This window comes from Symsagittifera roscoffensis, unplaced genomic scaffold, assembly GCF_963678635.1.
Source record: "Symsagittifera roscoffensis unplaced genomic scaffold, txSymRosc1.1 SCAFFOLD_309, whole genome shotgun sequence".
Lineage (NCBI taxonomy): Eukaryota > Metazoa > Xenacoelomorpha > Acoela > Convolutidae > Symsagittifera > Symsagittifera roscoffensis.
The window spans coordinates 18,305-25,835 of NW_026970735.1; the positions used below are offsets into that span (position 1 = coordinate 18,305).

The 7,531-nt window shown below is 36.6% G+C and overlaps 1 pseudogene; it reads left to right on the forward strand.

Annotated features, from left to right (window-relative positions):
• Positions 1 to 1,629: 1,629 nt before the first annotated feature.
• LOC134855934 (tubulin alpha-1 chain-like) lies at positions 1,630 to 3,344 on the forward strand (annotated as a pseudogene).
• The last annotated feature ends 4,187 nt before the right edge of the window (positions 3,345 to 7,531 follow it).

Sequence of the window (7,531 nt, forward strand, 5' to 3'; positions counted from 1 at the left end):
CTAGTATCCGATAGCTAATTTCGAATTTTCATGAAAATGAGCATGTCAGCAGCATAGCAGCATCAGAAATGATTCAGCTGGTTTTGTTAAACTAGTTGTTGATCCAAAAAAGTCTATATTCTGATTTCATAACGCTTGCTAATCGCTAGCGTAAATACTATAATAAAATTGAAAAGTTTAAAAAACTTGAGTTTGACTGCATTTATGGTTTTATTTGATTTATCTTGAATAATTTAGGCAATTTTTCATTTCATGCTTTGATGCTCTCAGTATTCACTTTGACCAATCATGTTTATTCATTTTTCTGAAATTTTTATGCCTTGTCATTTAATGGATATAACAAAAATGTTGAAGGCGGATACAAAAGGATGTATGTGAAAAAAGACAAAAATATAACAAAATAAAGATCCTCATCAGAAATCAGATTCTGAAAAAAATTAAGACCTACACACGCGGACATCGGTTTATTTTCAAGTCGTTAAATTTATTTCAAAGTTTATAGGTCGTTAAATTTCAATTGAAAAATTAAATTTATTTTTTACGTCGTTAACTTTATTTTAAAGTTTTCTTCAAAATCCAAACTGCTGCGGAAGGCCCACCCTATATTATAGTAATTTCCCAGTCTATGCGTGTGGTCTTTACAAAAAGAAATTTCAGCTGCTGTGCAAGAGGCACAAAAGGCGCAGACTACATTTGTTTTTGTTTAATTTAGAAAAAAATGATCATTTTTTTCAGATTAATTGTTCAAGGTATTGGTGCCGAAGAAATGCTAAGCTACCATTTAAAAACTATCTGCAAGTGCTCAAACTGTAGCTTAAGAAAACTTTTTTAAAATTTATTTGGTAATAACAAGCTACTCAATGATTTTTAGAATCCAAATGAAACGAATCCTTCGAAAAAGAATGGCTACTCGTAGGCCTGGAGGACGATCAGCTTTTAATGTTCTCGCAACAATCTCAAAATTTCTATCAAAAGTTTTCCGAAAAAAATGCATGAAATATTTTCATAAAAGAACCACATCCCAGTGCAATTCATAAACATCCCGATTTTTTCTCGGTGGCATTTCTTGCTTAAATCATCAAATTTTGATCTAAAGATCTAGCACAGTGCACCTACTCGATCTAAATCCGACCAGTTCATGATGAATTGATCTGAAAATTAGCTTTCGAAAGTCAAAGGCTAAAATCTGATAGAAAGTCAATAACTTGACACCTATAATTTGATAATAAAAGGCAACGAAATTTCAAAAAATAATTTAGACCAAAAATACAGGGGGGATGCTTTGTAACGTTAAGGTTTTTAGTGCCAGGTTGCATTTCCTTTCATTTAAAAGTTAGTTTTCAAACACGATTACTTCAAATCTGAAGGATTTAATATCTATACGATCTTGTTATTTTTCTTGATTATCGAATGCAAGATGATTTCCGATTTCTATCAATCTATTTTTTCCGATATTAATTATTGACTACCTTTTGACTGCAATAAAGCGCGTATAACTTTTGTTTTGGCACCAAAACTAAATATTTTCCTATACTGCGCATGAATAAATTATTCAAGCGATCTTTCTATAAGCTTCAACGTATCGAACAGCTGATTTTGTTTTCACTACAATTAATTTTTCATCAAGTTTTCAATTTCCCATAGTAACCTCCAAAGCAGCAAACATGCATACCTTTACTCGCATAGCTTAAAAATTCATTCCTCTAACTTCCACTGTTTAAACAAGTTGCTTGTACTTCTCAATCAAAATTTTTCAATTGAAATAACCTCAATTTTTCAAAAACTGAACCAAAATGCGTGAATGTATCTCAGTTCATATCGGCCAAGCTGGCAGCCAAATTGGAAACGCTTGCTGGGAGTTGTACTGTCTGGAGCATGGGATCCAGCCGGATGGTCAAATGCCAAGTGACAAGACCATCGGAGGAGGCGATGACTCATTCAACACCTTCTTCAGCGAGACCGGGGCGGGCAAGCATGTTCCTCGGGCTGTCTTCGTCGACTTGGAGCCAACAGTTGTCGACGAAGTCCGAACTGGAACTTACCGACAACTGTTCCACCCGGAACAACTGATCACCGGAAAGGAAGACGCTGCCAACAACTACGCCAGGGGTCACTACACCGTCGGCAAAGAGTTGATTGACATCGTCTTGGATCGGATCCGAAAGACAGCCGACCAGTGCACTGGACTCCAAGGGTTCCTGTTGTTCCACTCTTTTGGAGGTGGAACGGGTTCTGGATTCACTTCGCTGTTAATGGAACGTCTGTCCGTCGACTACGGAAAGAAATCCAAGCTGGAATTCGCTGTCTACCCAGCACCTCAGATCTCGACTGCCGTAGTGGAACCCTACAACTCCATTTTGACAACTCACACGACTCTCGAGCACTCTGACTGTGCGTTCATGGTTGACAACGAAGCAATCTACGACATCTGTCGTCGCAACATGGACATTGACCGACCAACGTACACGAACTTGAACCGACTGATAGCTCAAATCGTGTCTTCAATCACCGCTTCACTGCGATTTGACGGTGCTTTGAACGTCGATTTGACTGAGTTTCAGACAAACTTGGTGCCGTACCCGAGAATCCATTTTCCACTCGCGACCTACGCCCCTGTGATCTCTGCCGAGAAGGCTTATCACGAGCAGCTCTCGGTCGCCGAGATCACGAATGCTTGCTTTGAACCTGCGAACCAAATGGTAAAATGCGACCCGCGCCACGGAAAATACATGGCTTGTTGTCTCCTGTACCGAGGCGATGTCGTGCCCAAAGACGTCAATGCCTCGATTGCGACTATCAAGACTAAGAGGACCATCCAGTTCGTAGACTGGTGTCCCACTGGCTTCAAGGTCGGAATCAACTACCAGCCCCCGACTGTCGTTCCTGGAGGCGACTTGGCCAAGGTGCAGAGAGCCGTCTGAATGTTGAGCAACACCACTGCTATCGCCGAAGCCTGGGCTAGATTGGATCACAAATTCGATCTTATGTATGCGAAGCGAGCGTTCGTCCACTGGTTCGTTGGAGAGGGAATGGAGGAAGGAGAGTTCTCGGAAGCCAGGGAGGATCTGGCAGCTCTGGAGAAGGACTACGAGGAAGTAGGAGTGGACTCGGTTGACGCCGAAGGAGAGGAGGGAGAAGAAGCGGAGGAGTACTGAAGTCCAGCAAGAAATGAGACGATGCTTAACAGAATACCGAAACGAAAAGAGACATACTATGTATACAAGAGACTAAAACTAAATATATATTACACTTATTTAATTATAATAAATATGAAACAAGGATAGTCGGTTAATGTGCACGTGCCACTGAAAGTTCCGCCCACATTAATCAAAAAAATAATTCGACTAACGAGCAAAAAACGAATAAAACTTCACTTTTTTCGAATATTTCTGTAGAAAGTTTTTGATTTTTCAAAACCTGGAGTAAAATGAAGCTTCAAAACCTGGAGTAAAATTAAATTTTTCACGGCTTAAATAATAATTTTTAGTCCTGTAGAAGAAATAAGCGCTGATTTAGCAAGAAAAAGTTAAACACATCCGAAGATGAATTTCTGTGGTCTGGCCAAAAAAATGGACGCTAATCTAAACCCAAGTTCGAATTCCGCCACATTTCAGCCGATCAGGTAAAGTTAAATAAATATTTTGCAGTAAAAAACTGCTTTAAAAGTAGGATCAGCTGAGCAAACACGTGCCAGCAACGGCAGCCACAATGAAAGCTGCAGATAGTTAACTGGTAATAATACATTTATTGTTCGTGCGGGGAGAAAACTGCTTAGCTCAAAACTTCAAACTTTTTCCATCGGTTAAAAACCAAATTAAAACAGAGGCGAAGCGGAGCTTTGCAGCACTAGCGATACAACACAATCATTTAAACATAAAAAATGAAATGTAGAAAAATCTAGGTGAAGTTTAATGTTCGCGTCTTCATAAAAGATAACAAGGGGCCCAACTAAACCTGGAGGTAGCAGTTTGATATTTTTGTAATTTGTTATACTGATGCCGGATGAAACCTTCAAAAGTTCGACTTTGCTTGAAACTTTAGTTCTTTCTCTAGTAAAACAAATTTTTGAGAAATTGCAATCTTCCCAAACATAAAAGGTCGTGACCACTAAAGCAGAGAAGAATTCCAAAAACAGGTTTCTCGATTGAACCCAAACACTTGACCTCAGAACTGGCAGGGTAGTTTTCGAGAAAAGTAAAAAAAATTCCAAAAACGGTCAATAAATAAAAAAAAATTTTTGGACCTTTTCGCTAAACATACCTCTGTTGTTTCGATTGAACGCAAAAACTCAAGGTTTGGGGCAAAAGTTTTCGTGAAAAGTCAAATAATTTCAAAAAACGGTACAGAAACCAATTATTGATTTTTCCGAAGGTCATAATTTTTGAGCCTTAAAAAATGTTCCGAGGTCCATTATGCAGAGGAAAGTCTCACAACCCGCTGTTTCGATTGAACCCAAAATCTAGGACTTCGGAGGGAAGTTCCTAGAAACATCAAAAAGAATAAAAAATATTTGACTATTACAAGGGCCATAACCTAGAAAACTTCGGGAGTAGCCGCTTATGCATGGGAGCTTCCCATATCCATTGAACCAAAAATTTCAGATCTGGGAATATTTTTTGAAAAAAAAAATTCCAAAAATACGGGTCTACAATCCCCCACACCCACAGACTTTTCGAAAGCTGTAGACAGTAGAGTAAAGTGAAAAAGACTACGGGAATATGCAGGCACACGGGATAGTAGACAATCTTCCATTTGATACGCCTTTTTTGAGATTCGGTAGAGTAGTTTTCTACTGAACTAAAAATTCGCCAAAATAACTTTCAGAAAAACTATTTAAAATCCGACTTGATAAAATGACAAATTACAGAACTTTCAATCATAGTACAAAAAGTTTAGATGAAAATAAGAGCTAGACAACCTAAATGATATCTTTTAGAAAACGGAAAGTGAGCCGACAGAAACTAAGCCGAAAACTGCGAGTCCGAAAAAAATCAAGTTTGAAGAAATTTAATTGAAAAATTATTACTGCCAAAACGTACTCCAGTTGTTAAGTCTTAGAAGAGGTAGTTTTTTTTATAAATTTTCAACAAATTGAGTCTGTCTTGAAATTTATCATTCCTCCAAAATTCTGCGAACAAAGTTAATTACGGGAAAATTTTTTTTTACTCGATTGCAAAACTCGTTTATTGCAAGGGTAAATAGAATCCTGTTAATCCAAATTGATCAAACGTTTTTGATAAAAAAAACTGAGCCAAATCATGAAATCAGTCATTTGAAGAATATATTAAAATGTCAACTTTCGAAGTAAAAAAATTTGGCCTAGACAAAACTATGATTGAAACTTTTTTGTACAAAATTAACTCAATTTGCAAAAACTGGATCAATAGATAATTTTTTATTCCGCCGGGAAATCTTGAAATTGAATGTAAATTGAAATTTCGAAATTAGAATTCCCCAACTTTACCAAGCCCAATTTACCCAAGTTTCAGCAGTTGAGTTTAAATTGAGCTCAAAAAAGCGTATATATCTAAAAGGGGTATACGACAACAGGCCGACGGGACTTCAACCTAAATGGACTAGAAGCCAGATTTAAACTTTACAAGCTCCTCAAAACCCTATTTTTCCATATGTGAAATATTAGCTTTCAGAAATTTACGCAAACTTAAGTCCATAATAATCAATATTCATGACAATGCACGTTTTAGGAATGACATCCGGTAGTTACATCAACCAGACTTTGAAATGCATAAAATATGTATATGAAAAACGCGTTCCACGATTTTTAAATATTTTACACAGAGGCGAAGCTCCGCTTTGCAAACACTAGCGAGAACATGACAAAAAAGCAGCTTTATAAGAAAGATAGAAATAAACCTCGAAATAGTAAATCTTTGTTGTATTTACTTCGAACCTGCGACCTTGAGAATTGGAGTCTCACGCCCAGCTCTCTCGGCCACGAACACTAAACAATCGGCAAACACTAGTCATAAATAAAGCAATTACATATGCTAAAAAATTGACAATACGAAGCAGCAAAAATGGCACTTAATACAAACAACCACAATTTTGAAATATAACAAACTAAACCCATCCACACTATTTTTGCAAGTAACAAATTGGACAGCATAAAGGCACGTTATTAATTATGCATTTCAAAAAATGCGAGATAAATTGAGTTGGAAAAATTCTGAAATCGAGTTTTTTCATTGTTATGTTGTTTGAAACAAATAGTTTTTTCGGTTCATTTGATGATTTTAAAATGCATCAACTGTGCGATTTTATTATTATGTGAATGTCAAAGCACATGCTATCAAAAAGCCGTAAGGCTGCCACCAAAATTTGCGACTTAGGTAAGAAAAAAAAGAAGTCGTACTATTTCCCAGACGCTCACTAAAGTTCGCTGGTGTAAGCAATCCTTAACATTAATTGGATTATCAAAACGTATGAACAAACCAATGTCTGGTAAAAATTCATCAAATAGAAAAAGTCGTCGAAGCAGTTTTGAAATTAATCGTATTTCCTAAGTTTTTGAGAAAATGTTCAGCTTGAAGTCGCTAATTTTACGGTTCGGCTTGAAGTCCTTTCGTCCTGTAGTCCGGCACTCACTCAAGTGAAATTATAAATGCATTAAAATGTATGAATGCACATCTGTAGTTGTTTGCATTTTAAGAATTTTTTCTACAAGCACTAAGACCTATATAAGAGTCTTCAATACGTTCATCGACTCTTAAACATCAGTGATTAGACGGGCAATTATGTTAGAAATTTTCAACCGAGTAATTTGTCGATTTCTTAGCCTAATATCAAAAGGCATTCGTTCACATATCATTTTTTTTGCCTCCGTCAGAAACCACCTACTTCAACTAATTGCGTTTAACGTTTTCTAGTGTTTCCAAATTACTTCGTGGAGTTTTGATGTTTTCTTGAGATGTACATTATGATGTTTACTTGCCTGTTAACTTTGCTTTCGTAATAAGTTTTGCAAGGTGTTTTTTTCCAATTATTCCAAGGAGAGCTTCGCGTCACTTGTGATACTCACAAAAACAGCATGGAAGTAGACCGACAAAAAATTGTTGAGTAAATATGGAAAACTAGGTCTAACACAATTTTCATACAATTACCCGATTTAAAACAATTTCGTGGAAAAGGATGTCAAAAACACATTGGCAAAAAAACTTCGAACCAGTTACCTAGAGGTTAAGAGTCTCACACACTAACCACTCAGCCACAGACGCTTAATAGGCACCAAACACAAGTAAAGCAGAGAATAAATGCTATGCAATTTACAAGTCTACCGTGAAATTTCCTAATAAGTAAACAGTTAATGACCACTTTTATTTGCGAGTTAGGTTAGTGCAATTTTTGTCCTATTGTATGAAACAAATAATTCGTAATTTATAACAAATAAAAAAATTATAACAAATAAATTGTTATTCATCAATTGAAACGAAATAGCTTTGCTGCAAAAATTCCACCAACCCAAAGTAGCACTAATTTTGGAGACGTAGTTACAAAAAGATTGGACTGTTGA